Raw genomic sequence first — 19,740 nt, 5'->3', positions numbered from 1 at the left:
AGTAGCGAAAGGATAAACTTCTTCAGGAAGCTTATTTCCAATAGAGTACTAAGCAGATAAATATATTTACGGCGGAGTCTCATATGGATAAGCTTCTCCAGGAAGCTTATTTACAACGGAGTACTAAATGAACATCCATAATATAATATATTTATAACACTCCCCCTTGGATGTTCATTAAAAGATAATGTGCCTCATTAAAACCTTACTAGGAAAAACCCCATGGGAAAAAATCCTAGTGAATGAAAAAAGAGTATACATATTTAGTAATACGCATAACTCGTTGTCTCATTAAAAAACTTATAAGGAAAACTTTGTGAAAAAAAATATAGTAAGGAAAAAAGAGTACATCACATATTTTACTCCCCCTGATGAAAGCCTTATTTTAAATATTTGAGTCTCCGCATTCCAATCTTGTATACCATCTCTCAAAAGTTGAAGTTGGCAAAGATTTAGTGAATAAATCTGACGAATTGTTACTTGAATGGATTTGTTGCACATCAATGTCATCATTTTTCTGAAGATCGTGTGTGTAGAATAAGTTTGGTGAAATGTGCTTCGTTCTATCTCCTTATAAATCCTCCCTTCAATTGGGTTATGCATGCAACATTGTTTTCGTATAAAATTGTGGGTCTTTTCTCACATTCCAAATCACATTTTTCTCGAATAAAATTAATTATTGATCTCAACCATACGCATTTCCTACTTGCTTCATGAATAGCTATTATTTCAGCATAATTTGAAGAAGTGGCAACAATAGATTGCTTTGTGGAGCGCCATGATATGACAGTACCTCTACATGTAAACACGTACCCGGTTTGAGATCTAGCTTTATGGGGATCAGATAAATAACCTACATCTGCATAACCAACAAGATTTGCACTATCTTTGTTAGCATAAAACAAACCCATATCAAGAGTTCCCTTTAAATATCGCAATATATGCTTAATCTCGTTCCAATGTTTCCATGTAGGAGAAGAACTATATCTTGCTAGCAAATTGACAGAAAATGCTATACCAGGCCTTGTAGCATTAGCAAGATACATTAGTGCACCAATTGCACTGAGATAGGGTACCTCGGGACCAAGGAGTTCTTCATCCTCTTTTGGAGGTCGAAACAAATCCTTATTCACTTCAAGTGATCGAACAACTATTGGTGTTGTCACGACCCAAAATCCAACTAGTCGTGATGGCACCTAACCCAACCCGCTAGGTAAGCCAATTACTAACTATCCAATTCCAATAAAATTAATAAAGTAATTAATTAAAAGAAAATAGATAAAACCAATACATTTTCTCAAGAACTGGTAGTACAAATCATGAGCTTCTAAGAATAGAATTTACAAAACTGATATGAAATAATACATCATCTGTTCGAAATGTACATGAACAGATTATTATAAATCTAAGGCTACCATGAACAATAGGCAGCTACAACCGGAATGCAGGTACATCTTCATATCCAGCTCCCAATGAACACAGCAACATCAGCAACCAACATCTGCACGCAGGGTGCAGAAGTATAGTATGAGTACAACCGACCCCATATACTTAATAAGTAACAAACCTAGCCTTAGGTTGAAAGTAGTGACGAGCTTGTACCAAGGTCGGGTCCACAACTAATAGTCCACAACAGTCCATAACCACGTAAAGCAAATAATACAAGTATTAACTCAGAGTTAAAATGCTCAGCTAAATCATGATTTCAAAAAAATAGTTCTTCCTTTGAAGTACATGAGTGGAAACCCAAATCGTTTACCGAAGTTGCCAAAAATATGAATAAGTTTGAAAATAATAATTTCCCAAAAATTATTTCAATAATAAATGAGATATTTCATTTTCTTTTCAGATAACCCGTGTAAAACAAATGCATCACTATGCCCATCTGTCAACATGTGTAAGAAATCATGAATGATGTGATATTGTACAGTATGAGAAAAATACGTCTCTATACATGCATGTTATATGTGCATGTCAATGCGATGCAACTCAGTGATAAAATCATATGCATACTCTAATAGTATCATTTCACTCAGTCATCCCAGTCACCTAGTCCTCTCAGTCAGTCAGTTCTCCCAGTCACTCAGTCCTTCCAATCGCTCGACACTCGGCACTCGACACTCGCACTCAGTAGGTATCTACGCTCACTCGGGATGTGTACAGGCTCCGGAGGGGTTCCTTCAGCCCAAGCGCTATAATCTGCACGGACAACTCACCTGCTGCACGGACAACTCACGTTTTATAGTATCAATATCTGTATCTTCATTGACAACTCACGTGCTATAACAAATCTTATAAGGCCTGCTGTAGGTGGGCAGTCCCGATCTACATAATAATAAAGTATATAAAGCCAATATAGCCTGCTGCAGCGATCCCATAATTATCCTCACAATCAGGCCCCCGGCCTCACTCAGTCATCAATCTCTATAGTCTCTCTCTCATGGGCTCACAATATCATAAAAATAGCCCGAAAATGATGATATGATATATCAATAAATAACAACAGAGACTGAGATATGATATGTAATGACACGAATATGACTGAGTATAAATTTTCAAATTAAAACAAATAATTCACAGCAATATGACCTCTGTGTGTCCCAATAATACTGTCACATAGCCTCAACATGATTTTTAATATGATTCTCAGCTCAATTTCCTTAACATAAAACTACATAGAAAATGCCAAGATTATTTGACTACAAAATTCTACGGAAATAATTATGTCACAATTCTCATAGTGCACGCCCACACGCCCGTCACCTAGCATGTGTGTCACCTCCCAATAATTCACATAATACATATATTCAGAGTTCATACCCTCAACTCCAAGATTAGAAGAGTTACTTACCTCGAACAAGCCGAATCCAATGTCGAGCAAGCTAAACAATGCTCCAGAAATTCCATTCTGCGCGTAACAACTTCTGAACGGCTCGAATCTAGTCACAATTAATTTGATTCATTCATCCCAAATTATAGAAATTTATTCCATATCAAAATACTAATTTTTCCATAAAATCCGAAATTACACTCAAAAATTGCTTGTGGGGCCCACATCTCGGAACCCGACAAAAGTTATAAAATATGAACGCCCATCCAACCACGAGTCCATTCATACAAATTTCATCAAATTCCGACATCAACTCGACCCTCAAATCTTCAATTAAATTCATTGAAGATTTTTACCATTTTCAACCCAATCTTTACCCATCTGAACTCAACAATCTTTCCATAAACCTTATTGATATGTATAAATAATACGATTACACCCAAAAATCATACTCTTAATTACCCATCTTTACCCAAACTCGAAATTGAAGACTAGGGGTTAGAACCTTACCTCTTGGGTGAAGATCTTGTGATATTTCCTTGTTGGATTTCAAAACTTAAACAAGATCTTGATGAACAAAGCACTTGAGCTTTTTCCTCTCTCTAGAACACTTTCTCTTCTCTCTAAAAATGTCAGATTTTTGCTCCAAAATGAGTCCCAAAGCCTATTTATCAAAATAGGATCGGGTTATGAAAATATAAAAATTAGCAATCCGAAAGCAGGTCCGCGGTCGCATAATGGACCGCATAATGGGTATGCGGGTCGCAAAATGGTTGCAAAAATTGGTGCCCAGAACTGGGCTGTTCTGGTCCATTCTGCGACCAGTTTGCGGTCGCATAACCACTTCTGCGATCGCATAATGGTCTCAGAATTGCCGCAGAATCTCATTTTTCCAGCCTTTGGTAACTTGGTCATAGCTTCTTGTAAAAATGTCCAAATGACGAACGGTTTGAAGCGTTAGAAACTAGACTCAAATATATTTAATTTGATAGGTAATACATCATATAGCACTTCGTATCATGATAGTTATGCTCATTTGAAATTAGGTCTTGTGCGAACTCACTTGAAACTTTAGTATATTATGAAATCTCCAACTTCTACATTCGATGCCGAAACCTATCGAATCAAGTTCGATTGACCTCAAATTTTGCACACAAGTCATAAATGACATAACAGACTTATTTCAATTTTCGGAATCAGATTCCAACCCCGATATCAAAAAGTCAACCCACCGGTCAAACTTTCCAAAAATTAAACTTTCGTCATTTCAAGCCTAATTATACTACGGACCTCCAAATAATTTTTCGGACACACTTCTAAGTCCAAAATAACCATACAGAGCTATTGGAATCATCAGAATTCAATTTCAAGGTCGTTTACATATAAGTGAATATCCGGTCAACTTTTCCAACTTAAGTTTTCAATTATGAGACTAAGTGTCTCGTTTCACTCTGAAATCCTTCCGGACCTGAACCAACTAACCCGATAAGTCATAAATCAACTGTAAGGCATAAATTGATCATTAAATGGTGGAATGGGGTTGTGATACTCAAAACGACCGGTCCGGTCGTTACATTCTCCCCTACTTAAACATATGTTCGTCCTCGAACGTGCCAAGAGTTGTTCTTAACCTTCAAATCTCTATTCCACCTTACCACGCATATACCCGGGGATGATCTCACGTCACCCTATTCTATATAGTTCTGACCACACAACATAACTGAAAATCATTAATTTAACCTTAGCCCCAAAACCATGGATCCAAATTTCTAACATCCAAAATTCTTTTCAAGACCCGAATCTCACATCTACTCACTGTATAAGCCTGAACAAGTTGTATCCAGCCACAACCATAATCCCAGATATAATCACATAACATACTACACAACTCGCATACTCGTAGCACCATTTCTGATCACAATAACTACTCAAAACCAATCAAGTACTAGTATAAAACCCCGCATTCAACATAACCTCATTCTGAAACCTTCGTACACTGCCAATGATGAAAGAAACAATCAAAAACTCATAACCACTCATCAGATCAACTAGCCATGGAGCTCTCTCGCCTCAAACAGAACCATAATCCTCTCCTAAGTCGACTTTCAATATCATCCTCCCGGATATACCATAATCAAGCCTGATAGTACCCATTCTAGGTCCAATGACCTTATATTATTAAGCACAACTATCTCACAGACTCGCCACATTAATATAACTCAAGCCACAAATTGCACAATCTGTGTACCCAAATATGGGAGATGTCTCAAGGAAGAGAACTGTATTGTAAGTTCAACAAGCACCACCACAACCACAATGTTACAACTAACTCCTCAAATATCGTGAAGAGGATAACCGTAGATGCATGTGCACAATTGTAGAGTAAGGAAATTAATAGATCAGATAAATTATTATAGAAATATAATTCCCACACACGGCACGGACAACTCACGTGCCAATAATATGAATCGCCCGGCATAGTCACATGCCTCCAGTCCCAGCATATCATACAAGAGCAATTAAACAAGTACACGTGTATATGATAATGAAATAAGATTCTCATGCTCCTGGACTGGTAGAAATAGTACGTCATAGTGTAAGCACGTGCAAAGTCTGCTATCACACTTCAAGTATAGCCCAGAATTAGTAACTATCCCGTTTATTTAGGGAATCATCTTCTTTGTAACCTCAAGTATAGCCCAGATAGTTTACAACAAAGGTACGAATACAGAAAACATTATAACTTTACGCTTAACAGTCAACTCTAGGCATATAATAGCCTAAGTATTCTTCCGAATATGAATACTTGCTCTAATGACCGCACATGGGCTCAAACCTCACATATATGCGCACTCGTAGCGCATAGCTATCACAAATAATTAATGCAACTAGTGCCTCCACCGAGTTTTAAATAAAATAGTCACCTCAAATAGGTCGCAACCCCGAAACAATATACTTTTGAGAACTCCTAGTCTCCAAATTCATCGAACACATGAATCACCGTAACTGATCCCAACTCCAGCACTAAAATGACTAACACATCTTCCATTCACGATAATCCCATGAGGAATACTTTCATAATTTTTTCGTGCCACATAGCAATAATTTGAATATCAGTAGTCTATTAACCAGGTGAGTACTGCAATACCGATGAACATCTGTAAGTCAAAACACAATGCGCCTTCTGAAATGCGCACCCTTATCAGGAATTACTGAACAGTTATAACATTCATCGAAATATTTAAAACTGACCATGATGTCCAACATTTGTTACCTTCTCTTCAAGACTGAACTGTCACCTTGTACATGTAAATCCTAATCCCGCACAACACACCACATCTATTATGCCATCATGTAATAAGCACAAGAATCCCATTATCAACTCTGAGTCACCAGCAAATTACATACCTGGTTAGTTAGAAAACTTTCTCTTGCTTCCTTCTAGGAGAAAATCACAATACACAACACGTTTCCCACACCAGTAGAAAATATCCGATTCAAATCATGGTAGAAATTATCAAGAACACTTTGAAATCCATATGCACATAACCAAGCTATTAGAACTATATTCCTCTAACTCGACCAAACCACATAGGTCACCAAACCCAAAAATATTGCCACCAAAACATTTATACGAGTCTCACCACATCATAATTACCCCTATAAATACCACAACCGAAACACCCACTCTGAAAATACTTTATTTGAGTCCAAGGCTATTTCATTCACCTTCATGATACCGAAATATAAAATTCATAATGATATATAAAAATGCCACAAATCTCGACACCATCCAACTTAAATCTCAGATTTTAGCCATAAACAAATCCGCCAAAAATTCTCAATTGTTACATATTAATCTCGAATCCATTAGAACTTTCTCGAGAGTCACCCCCTTTGTTCAAATCCACGTTACACCGCCAAAATTGGCCAAAAGACACGTGCCCCATTAGCACAACAACACTTAAAGAAGTAACTCTACTTTAATATCACCTATCAAATTCATACTCTGTGCGCACTACATCATTCACAAATAACAACTCATTCATCCCACGATTTTCATATACTCATAAGTGTAATATAACCCGTATCCAGGAATTTCCTTATTCGAGTTATCCTTGATCTTAACTTCTGCAAGTCATAACTAACCCACCAGTATGCCTCAGCCCAAAACTAAACCATTACATATAACCATGAAATTGAATTATCAATAGCAGGCTCTCCCACTTGGCTCAAAGCCATAGATTAAAACATCCCATAACTCACAATAACAATACTCTATTACTGCCATAATGCCACAATCAGTTCAACGAAACTTCTTCTCAAACTCATGCAACGCCAACCATAAAAATACCCTAAATCATCTGCTAAGCTCGTAATCATTCTCTTGATACTCAAGTCAACTTTCTCAGCCAGATTCACATTCAAATCTCCATATATACGCTCTGCTGGCAGAAAAGAAACTCTTCACTCATATATAAGGAACATACCTACGTAGATTACTCCGCAGGGGATAACCCACCTGCTTAGCCTCAAATTGGTATCTTGTTATACCCTTTCGCAGTCACAATTACTACGCAATCACTTAATCTTTCCAAGTCCAAACTTATTAACAAGACATGAGAATTTAGTTTGTCCCAAAATTTAACAATATGAAAGATCCTTCAAAACATTCATACTCGAGACTGTACGTCACATCAAATCGAAAATCAAGCACCCAATGGCCTTTCCTTTACATTTCAAGGAAACACTTCTCGTCATATTCAAATCGTCTTAACACATCCCGCGATCACATCATACCCATCACACAACCATTCCACCGCTCATCGAGCCACAAATTCCACTCGTAGGGTCATTACCGGACATATGGGTCCAATTGTACAAGTTACAACTGAAGCTATCGAGATTAAGCTGCGGTCTAACCATGGCCTCAAGTCCTCCAGACTAGCCCATCACCAATACACAAAATACTCACCTCGAACCTCGTCCATGGAATCACAAGCCGGCCATGCACATCTGATACCGAGCACTCATGTGTGTATACGAATGCGTGGAAGGAATTCAAAGAGTTATATTTCAAGCCGAATCAATTCCGCACGATAAAGAAAGAAAGATGGGAAATTATCCTAAATGCCATGTAGCCTATCGAAGATAAGTATGGACGTCATCATACCGATCCGCAAGACTCTACTAGATACTTGCTCATGACTTGTAGAACCTATGAACCTAGAGCTCTGATACCACCTTGTCACGACCCAAAATCCAACTAGTCGTGATGGCACCTAACCCAACCCGCTATGTAAGTCAATTACCAACTATCCAATTATAGTGAAATTAATAAGGCTATTAATTAAAAGAAAATAGATAAAACCAATACATTTCCCCAAGAACTGGTAGCACAAATCATGAGTTTATAAGAATAGAATTTACAAAACTGATATGAAATAATACATCATCTGTTCGAAATGTACATGAACAGATTGTTATAAATCTAAGGCTACCATGAACAAGAGGTAGCTACAACTGAAACGCAGGTACATCTTCAGATCCAGCTCCCAACGAACACAGCAACATCAACAGCCAACATCTGCACGCAAGGTGTAGAAGTGTAGTATGAGTACAACCGACCTCATGTACTTAATAAGTAACGAACCTAGTCTTAGATTGAAAGTAGTGACGAGCTTGTACCAAGGTCGGGTCCACAACCAATAGTCCACAACAGTCCATAACCACGTAAAGCAAATAATACAAGTGGAGGGGCTTCTTTAGCCCAAGCACTATTATCTGCACGGACAACTCACGTGCTGCATGGACAACTCACGTGCTACAGTATCAATATCTATATCTGCACGGATAACTCACGTGCTATAATAAAGCCTATAAGGCCTGCTGCAGGCGGGCAACCCCGATCCACATAATAATAAAGTATATAAAGCCAATATGGCATGTTGCGGCGTACAGCCCAATCCCATAATTATCCTCACAATCAGGCCCTCGGCCTCACTCAGTCATCAATCTCTCTAGTCTCTCTCTTATGGGCTCACAATGTCATAAAAATAGCCCGAAGATGATGATATGATGTATCAATAAATAATAACAGAAACTGAGATATGACATGTAATGATATGAATATGATTGAATATGAATTTTTAATTTAAAATAAATAATTCAAAGCAATATGACCTGTGTGGGTCCCAATAATACTGGCACATAGCCTCAACATGATTTTCAATATGATTCTCAACTCAATTTCTTTAACATAAAACTATATAGAAAATGCCAAGATTATTTGACTATAAAATTCCACAGAAATAATTATGTCACAATTTACATGGTGTACGCCCACACGCCCATCACCTACCATGTGTGTCACCTCCCAACAATTCACATAATACATATATTCAGAGTTCATACCCTCAGCTCCAAGATTATAAGAGTTACTTACCTCGAACAAGCCGAATCGAATGTCGAGCAAGCTAAACAATGTTTCAGGAATTCCATTCTATGCGTAACAACTTCCGAATGGCTCGAATCTAGTCACAATTAATTTGATTCAGTCAACCCAGATTATAGGAATTTATTCCATATCAAAATACTAATTTTTCCACAAAATTCAAAATTACACTCAAAAATCGCACGTGGAGCACATCTTGGAACCCGATAAAAGTTACAAAATATGAACGCTCATCCAACCGCGTGTCCAACCACATAAATTTCACCAAATTCAGACATCAACTCGACCCTCAAATCTTCAATTAAAGTCATTGAAGATTTTTACCATTTTCAACCCAATCTTTACCCATTTGAACTTAACAATCTTTCCATAAACCTTATTGATATGTATAAATAATACTATTACACCCAATAATCATACTCTTAATCACCCATCTTTACCCAAACTCGAAATTGAAGACTAGGAGTTAGAACCTTACCTCTTGGGTGAAGATCTTGTGATATTTCCTTGTTGGATTTCAAAGCTTGAACAAGATCTTGATGAACAAAGCACTTGAGCTTCTTCCTCTCTCTAGAACACTCTCCCTTCTTTCTAAAAATATTAATTTTTGCTCCAAAATGAGTCCCAAAGCCTATTTATCAAAATAGGGTCGGGTTATGAAAATAGAAAAATTAACTATCCGAAAAGCAGGTCTGCGGTCTCATAATGGACCGCAGAATGGGTATGCGGGCCGCAAAATTGTCGCAAAAATCGGTGCCCAGAACTGGGCTGTTCTGGTCCATTCTGCGACCAGTCTGCGGTCACATAACCACTCTGAAATTCTTCCGAACCCGAACCAACTAATCCGATAAGTCATAAATCAATTGTAAGGCATAAATTGAGCATTAAATAGGGGAACATGGCTGTGATACTCAAAACAACCGGTCGGGTCGTTACAGGTGTACTCAATGGGCGCGCTTTGTCCATGTAAAAGCATTTTATGACTAGATAAAGATTGATGGATAAAGATTCCGTTTGCTAAATGTTCAATTTGCAGACCAAGACAAAGTTTTGTCTTTCCAAGATCTTTCATCTCAAATTCTTTCTTAAGATATTCAATTGTCTTTTGGAGCTCTTCTGGAGTTCCAACAAGATTTATGTCATCAACATAAATAGATAGTATAACAAATTCTGAAACCATTTTATTTATAAAAATATATGGACAAATAACATCATTTATGTAATCCTCTTTCAGCAAATATCACTGAGGCGATTATACCACACGTGCCCATATTGCTTTAAACCATACAAAGATCTTTGTAATTTGATTGAGTACATTTCCCGATATTTTGAATATGCATCAGCCATTTTAAATCCTTCCGGGATTTTCAAGTAAATTTCCTTATCAAGTGACCTGTATAGATAAGTTGTAACCACATCTACTAGATGTATTTCAAGCCTTTCACGTAAGGCTAAACGAATAAGATATCGAAGTACGGGTGAATATGTTTCTTCATAATCGACTCCAAGGTCGTTGTGAGAATCCTTGTGCGACAAGGCAGACCTTGTATCTTTCAACTTTATTTTTATTATTTTTTTCACAAAAACCCATTTATGACCAACTGGATTTATATTAGCAGATGTTTGGACTACTGGTCCAAAGACCTCTCTTTTAGCAAGTGACTTCAATTCCGATTGAATTGACTCTTGCCATTTTGGCCAATCAGATCTTTGTCGACATTCTTTGACAGATCGAGGTTCAAGATTCTCACTATCTTGCATAATGTTAAGTGCGACATTATATGCAAAAATATTATCCACCATTATTTCAGATCGATTTAAATTAATCTTATCACCAATAGAACGTATTAAAAGTTCCTCACTCACTTGAGTCTCGGGTTCATTAATTTTTTCGGGAATCTTAGAACTAATCAAATCATGGGTCTCTTCAGGAAATCCCTTCATAGTATCATTTTGATCATTTGTCAATTTTCTTTTTCTAGGATTTCGATCCTTAGAACCCAAAGGCCTACCACGCTTCAGGCGTGCTTTAGGTTCACTAGCTCTCATGCTAGTAGATGGTCCTGCTGGGACATCAATTCGGATAGGCACATTCTCTGCATAGATATGTGCCTTAGTTATCCTTTTCAAATTAGTAAATGCGTCTGGCATTTGATTTGCTATATTCTGTAAATGGATGATCTTCTGGACCTCCTGATTACATATAGGGGTACGTGGATCAAAGTGAGATAATGATGAAACTTTCCACATAATTTCTCTTTTGATTTTCATTTTTCTCTCCCCTTAATTGTGGGAAATTTGTTTCATCAAACCGACAATCTGTAAATCGAGAAGTAAATAAATCTCTCGTCAATGGTTCAAGATAGCGAATAATAGAGGGTGATTCAAACCCAATATATATTCCTAACCTTCTTTGGGGGCCCATCTTACTGTGCTGTGGTGGTACTACTGGCACATATGTATCATATTCAAAAATTCATAGATGGGTAATATTTGGTTCATGACCAAAAATTAATTGTAACAGAGAATATTTATTATAATGTGTCGGTCTGAGACGAATAAGTGATGTTGCATGCAATATAGCATGGCCCCAAATAGTAGTGGGCAATTTTATTTTCATAAGTAGTGGTCTTGCTATCAATTGCAGGCGTTTAATAAATGAATCTGCAAGGCCATTTTGAGTATGAACATAAGCTACAGGATATTCAACTTATATCCCAACTGATAGACAATAATCATCAAAAGCTTGAGATGAGAATTCTCCAGCATTATCAAGGCGAATAGCATTTATAGGAAAATCTGGGAATTGCGCCCTTAATCGAATTATTTGGGCTAGTAGCTTTGCAAACGCCAGGTTGCGAGATGACAGTAGGCACACATGAGACCATCTTAAAGATGCATCTATTAGAACCATAAAATATCTAAACAGCCCGCTTGGTGGGTGAATAAGTGCACATATATCCCCATGTATATATTCTAAAAGGGTAGAGGATTCAATGCCAACCTTTATCGGTGATGGTCTAGTGATCATTTTGCCTTGATAACAAGCATCACATGAAAATTCATTATTTATAAGAATCTTTAGGTTCTTTAATGGACGCCCACTCGAATTTTCAGTAATTCGGCTCATCATTATTGATGCATGATGGTCCAAACGGCCATGCCAAAGCACAAAAGTATTTGAATCCGCAAACTTCTGGTTTGCGAAAGAGTGTGCTTCAACTGTACTAATTTTTGAATAGTATAAGCCAGAAGATTAAGTTGGTAACTTTTATACAATATATTTCTCGCAAGAAATATTCTTTGTAATATTCCACGTTTTTCATCTATTGTCTCAACATGATACCCATTTCGGCGGATATCTATAAAACTCAACAAGTTTCTTCGGGACTTGGAGGAGAACAATGCATTATCGATAATAAGTTTTGTTCCCTTAGACAGAAATATAATAGCTTTTCCGGAGCCTTCAATCAAACTTATATTATCAGAAATTGTTGAAACAATTGCTTTTTCCTTATGTAAATAAGAAAAGTATTTCTGATCCTTGAATATGGCATGAGTTGTTCCACTATCAATTACACAAATATCTTCATGATTGGTCTTTGATACAAACATAATTTGAGGATTATCCATATTCTTCAAAATGACATATATAAAATATATTATAGTAAACATCATTATCAAAGCATAACTTTTATTTATGTACAATAATTACATAACTATACTATCTATTACAAACAACCAAAATTAAAATATTTACATTTCTACAGATTCATCACTGATCACATGACTTGTTTCTCCTTCCGGGAGTGTAAAGTAATCAGCTATATCCAAATACATGAAGTCTAAATTATCTTCAGAAATAAAATTTACTTCAGCATTTTTCTCTGTCTTCTTCAGGGAGGCTTGATAAAGCTCAACTAAGTGCTTTGGTGTACGACACATACGTGACCAGTGCCCTTTTCCTCCACATCTATAGCATGCATTTTCTGCCTTTGTTGCTTGCACCACTTCATGCATTTGTTCTTTCCTTTTCCACTACTGGTGGTGAGGAGGGTTCTTTGGTGCATTATTATTACCATGATTAGAATTTCTTCCCCGACCACGGCTATGACTACGACTGGGGCCATGTCCTCTTCCACGCTTAGCTTGGTGGAAGTTCATCTCATTCACTTTAGGGAATGGACAAGAACCAATAGGTCGGCTTTCATGATTTTTCATTAATAGCCTATTATGTTGCTCAAATTTAAGAAGATGTGAGATAAGTTCAAAATACTTTTTGAATCCCATCTCTCGATATTGCTGCTACAGGAGCATATTCGAGGCATGAAAAGTGGTGAGAGTTTTCTCCAACATATCATGATCAGTAATATTATCACCACATAATTTTAATTGGGAAATAATTTTGTACATTGCAGAATTTTACTCACTGATAGATTTAAAATTTTGTAGCCTTAAATGAGCCCAATCATATCGTTTCTGTGGAAGAACGACACCTTTAGGTGGTCATATCTATCTTTCAAATTATTTCACAGTATGACTGGATATTTAACAGTAAGATATTCCATTTTCAGGCCCTCATCAAGGTGATGGCGTAGGAATATTATTGCTTTGGCACAGTCTTGGTTTGATGCTTGATTTTTGTCTTTAATGGTATTTTATAGACCCATCGCATCAAGATGAATTTCAGCACCAAGCACCCAAGACATGTAGCTTTTGCCCGATATATCCAGGGCTACAAATTCAAGTTTAGAAAGATTTGACATTATTTAGAAAAAGAAAGTTCGTACCTCTGATACTTTCAAAGTATTTGCTCGAGATGACAGAGTCTCGTGCTGATAACGTGTTATAAAATAAAGACTGTAAAGTAAAGACAAGTATAGAGAGAAACTGATATATTATTCAAATTTCAAACTTATGTACATATTGAACTGAATTCTCCTCTATTTATAGAAGAAAAAAAGTTGTTGTGTAAGCTGCTACTGCAAGCTGCTGTGTAAGCTGCTGCTGTACCAGATATAGATAATCTTCTACCATGGGTAATATTTATCCATAACGGAGTAGCGAAATGATAAACTTGTTCAGGAGACTTATTTCCAATAGAGTACTAAATAGATAAACATATTTACGGCGAAGTCTCGTATGGATAAACTTCTTCAGAAAGCTTATTTACAACGGAGTACTTAATGAACATCCATAATATAATATATTTATAACACGTATAAAAAAATAAGTTATATTTAAAATTTTCAATTAAGAAAAATAAAAGTTTTTTTTGTGAAGAAAATCTAGTATTTTTTCGTGAGCACATTCTAGAGGAATATTGGTAGCTGTTAAGTTTTTTCTTGGAGTGTGTGTTTGGGGAAAGCCAAACCAACTAAAAGATGACAACTCGGGTATAAAGATTTTGCCTGTGAAATCCTAAATCAACAAGAGATGGTCCTGAGTATAACTTTTTAGGTTGCGTGGCAAATGATTAGGTTGGTTATTAACTAATTTTGGAACGTCTCAACTCACATAAAAAATAATATTTAAATTCTTGAATAAATTATACTCCTTCCCCTTCAAAATAATTGATGTTTTAGGCTTGCCATAATATGGATTAAGAAATTCGCATACTCCTAAAAAGTCAATATCACGGTCTCGACTATGCTGCTGCTAAGGTATTGTTCGTGTTGGCTCGATCTTTGAGGGCATTTAAAAATTTTTCGGCGTCACGATCTTTTTTCTTGGACTTTTGTTTAAAAGGGTGTCTCAACAATTGAATCCTAAACTTGTTTTTATATGGTCCTTAACTTTTCTCTCTACTCTAATGCGGGACTTGCCTATGCAAGCTTCAGAATCTACGCCTCACAATTTTATCCTTTTGGGCTTTAACCCAAAGCCACATCAATAGTTGAATCTTGAACTCGCCCTTATATGACTTTTAGGTTTCTTCTCTCATTTTAACGTGGGGATTTGCCTAATCATATAAACTTTGTAACGAACCTCGTTTCGAGTTCAGCTGCAACTGATTTGTTAGTTGTTACAATAATATCTCTTATCATATGATTTGTATTCACAAAGAGCTATTAGGTGATCTGATAGTATAATATTTTATATACATATATTATTGTTGTAAAGAAGTTAAACTTAAACAAAAAGCATTTAAACTATATACACTAGTTATATAAATTTTTTACATCTAGTTAATTTTTAGAGCGAGTAACTGACCTTATTTTTCAAGTTGTTAATCTCAATTGTATGAATGGTGCTTTGTAATTATCTTTTAAATGACATGATTGTATAAACGATTATACATTGTAGGCTCTAATGGAGAATCCAAGTTTTCATTTCCTAGAAGGAAAAAAAACAAATGAGAAATGAAAAACATCACATGTTCTATTTATAGTTTTCCTCTTTGTTTGCTAACAACTCAGCGTGGAACTTGTATTTTTTCATCTATTGATTCCATTCCTGCCATAGACTTTCTGTCCTCTCTATTTTGTTATTAACTATAGAGCTACATACCTATTTGTTATATTGAGAAAAAAAAATAGATTCAATTTTCCATTCAATCAATTTACAAATAAAATAGAAAACAAATGGATGTGGGTCAATGGGGAATATTATGTAGTTAAGAGTGTCGGTGGGAAGGTAAGGGGAAAGAAACAAATCCTCCAATGAGTAATGACAATATTTATTTTTCCTAACCAGAATATATTAATTATACTATGATTATATACGATTATACATATATTATATATAAATTATATATATTACACCGTCAGTTATCTTTTAAATTAAACGATTGGGTGAGCGGTTATTTAGGTTAATTCTTGTAAGTTAAATCCATATTTTGATGAGATTCTTGTTTACAAATTTCAACTAGAATTTGACAAAATATATGGGCCGGCCTGGCATTGCATAGTGGGCTCAAGTTTTGGGTCATATGTGACTCACTCCACAGGTGGTTTCCTCTATTTCTCACTGGAAAAGCTTTATATAGTAGTCTTCAAGACAAAAGTGCAAAAGACCATTGATTCATAATTTATTTATTTATTTGGTAGTAATACTTTTACTTTTGTGATTTATATCACATTTGTAGAAAGTTCCTTATTTTTTAGATTTGTAAATGGAAATTCATTGAGATGAAGTGTGTGTATGTCTTAAATTCATATGAGAATGTGCAATTGTATTATAGTATTACCTCTTTATTTATTTATTTATTTATTAGGCTATATGATTGTAACGATTTAAGATAAGTTTCACGTTACATTTCTATTTTTTCCTAGGGAATCTTTAGAATTCTCACTACGTAGTTTTCAATTCGCCTCTGACTATCAAATAAAATGTGAGTAGCCCGTTCAACCCGTGTAAACACATCGGTTTCTTACTAAAGGAAATATTTCTTAGCAACTTGGATAACTTGGAATGATATTTGTCCTGCATATCACTAGGAAGAAAGAACTCATACCCTGAATTGGAAAAAGACAATAACGATCTAGGAAATAATGAAGTATGTGAATCGATTCCCTCTTTGAATCCAGATCTTTTAACATAAAATAAAGAATAAGAGACTAACTTATGTAAATTCATGGCTTTATGACCATATGACTAGTTTGCGTTTCTTTTTTTTCCTTTTGCATTACCTTTGGGTTATAAATTTTTTAATTTATCAGTCTTACAGCTAAATTATTTGAGTTAATGTAAACACCGGATACTGATAAATATTTTTCGACCTAATAGCCTATTAGGGTTCAACATGGCCATTACTAAAATTTCTTCACTTGTCTTTAGGTTTCATGCAAAATTATTCTTCCCATTTTCTACTTTTGTAAAAATTTCTCTTTTTGGTTAATTTTATGTAAAATACTTTTTGTACTAACGCTAATCCATAATAGTTCAATAATGAGTTGAATTATGTGAAGTTGACGTAGAGGGCCATATAGTAGGTAAGCCTCTAAATTTGAGGGGTTTATCAGTAGTCGCACTTAATAGGAAATATTTGGCTAAATAACAAAACAATAATGACTGTCATACCTCTTTTTCAGGGAGGGTCAAAAATTATATATTTACAATGACTTGATTTGAAATATCCCTCATTTTCGAAATTGACATTGCCTATATAGTTTACACCTTCCCTCACTATCTATTTAATGTCTTAAACTACTCTAATTGTATAAACATCATTTATGCTATTAATATATATCATTTCATTTTTTGGTTATGAATACTGATGGATCAATTACCTAAACCTCCTACCACGTCAACACGATTTTACTTTTAAAAAGTGGATAAGACTACCACAAAAAGAAAGAAGAATACATAGAAAACTATAAAAGAGATGATCTCTACTAGAGGCAGTGATAAGATTTCAACCTTACGGATTCTGAATTTTAAAAAGACAACTTTAAGTGTTAATGATTGAGTTCTAAATTTAATATTTTTACATATATAATAAATTTCTGGGTTATTTAATGTTATTTTCAGGACGAAGAGGATGCCAAATGAGTGAAGGTGGAGTACGATAGTTCCGCTGTTGAAACGATCCAGCTGATCGTTTTGAGTATTTTAGCCTCGATTCCTTATTTATTGCCAACTATATGCTATATTATAGTTATGTAACTTGCCGGGGTATTTGATTTGGTTTCGGGTGAGTTTCAGAGTAAAATGGAACGTATAGTCCCTAAGTTAGAGGTTTAGGTTGTAAAAGTTGACAGTAGTTTGAATTGTATGAAGATGACCCCGGAATAGAGTTTTGATGGTTCTAATAGTTCCGTATGATGATTTTGGTCTTTGGAGCGTGTCCGGATATTGATTTGGAGGTCCGTAGGTCGTTTCGGCAAGAATTGACGAAAGTTGGAAAATGGAAGATTTTGAAAAGTTTGACCGGGAGTTGACTTTATTGATATCGGGGTCGGATCCCATTTTCGGAAGTTAAAATAGATCCGTAATATCAATTATGACTTGTATGTGAATTTGAAAGTCAATTAGAGTTGATTTGGTATGAATCGGCAATCAATTTCGAAATTTGAAAGTTCATAGGCTTGAACTTGGGGTGCGATTCGTATAATTTACGTTATTTGATGTGATTTTAGCCCTCTAGTAGGTCCGTTATGTATTTTGAAACTTGTTGGTATATTCGGACGGGGTCCCGAGCGGCCCGGGTGTGAATCAGATTGAAATCGGATCATTGTTGGACTTAGTGTTTTGCTGAAGTGCTGATGTTCTGGTGTCATCGCATCTGCAGAGGGTTTGGCCGCAGGTGCAGACATGCAGGTGCGCCATGGTCATCGCAGAAGCAGAGGAGCCCAGCCCAGGCCTTGGTTCGCAAGTGCTGAGCCTGGGCGCAGATGCGCTTCTGCATGTGCGAGCTTCTCTTCCGCAGAAGCGGAATTGGGAAGGCCTTGTGTAGGACTGCATGTGCGGTCTAGTCTCTGCATAAGCGGGCTCGCAGGTGCGAGCAATTTGTCCGCATAACCAAAATTTTCCGACCTTAAGTAGAATCCGCACCTGTAGTGGTTTTTTAGCAGGTGCGACGTCACAGTAGCGGCACCAAGGCCGCATATGCGAGGATCGCTGGGCAAAAATATGAAATTCGAGGGTTTTAATTCATAAATCATTTTGAACTTAGAGAGCTCGGTGGGAGGCGAATTTTCGAGGGGTTTTCAGAGAGATCATTGGGGTAAGAAATCCTAACTCGTTTTTGGTTAATTCACTTGAATCTATTGTTAATTTCATCATTAAATTAGTGTTTTGGAGTTAGAAATTGAGGAAAATGGTAGAAACTTCTTAGACTAAATTTTTGAGTTTTGAAAGACGAATTGAGGTCGGATTTGAACAATATTTCTATGGTTGGACTCGATATCGAAGGGGTGTTTGGATTTTATAATTTTGGTCGGGTTCTGAGACGCGGCCGGGTTGATTTTTTGGATCGACTTTTTAAATCTTTGCAAGGATTGTAATTTCATTGTTTGAATTAGTTTCCTATAGTTATATTTATAGAATGAAATTATTTTGGCTAGATTCGAGCCGTTCAGAGTTGGATAATCGAGGAAAATGCCTTCTAGTTGATTATTTAGCATGGTTTGAGGTAAGTGACTTGACTAACCTTGTATTGGAAAATTTTCCTTTAGGATTGGTGTTGTGTGTGATAATTGTGATATGTGGAAGCCGTGTACGCAAGGTGACGAGTGTGTACACGGGCTAAATATGGAAATTTTTGGTTTTATCTATGTAGATCTCTTTCATGCCTTAATTGTGTTGCCCTAACACGTTATAGTCATCATTTTTGTCTAATTTCACATGTCTACTTGTCTTATCTCTTACTTGCTAATTGCTCTACATGTCTAGTTGAAGTTCTTGTTTCCTTTATCCCATATTCAATAATTAACTGTTGAATTATTTACTTGAAATTACTATTCTTGAAATATCTTGTTGTTGAAAATCGTATTGAGTTGCAAAGGCCGTGATT

Source organism: Nicotiana tomentosiformis, chromosome 6 (genome assembly GCF_000390325.3).
Source record: "Nicotiana tomentosiformis chromosome 6, ASM39032v3, whole genome shotgun sequence".
Lineage (NCBI taxonomy): Eukaryota > Viridiplantae > Streptophyta > Magnoliopsida > Solanales > Solanaceae > Nicotiana > Nicotiana tomentosiformis.
The sequence above is the reverse complement of the archived record's forward strand: the minus strand, read 5'-3'. Positions refer to the sequence as shown.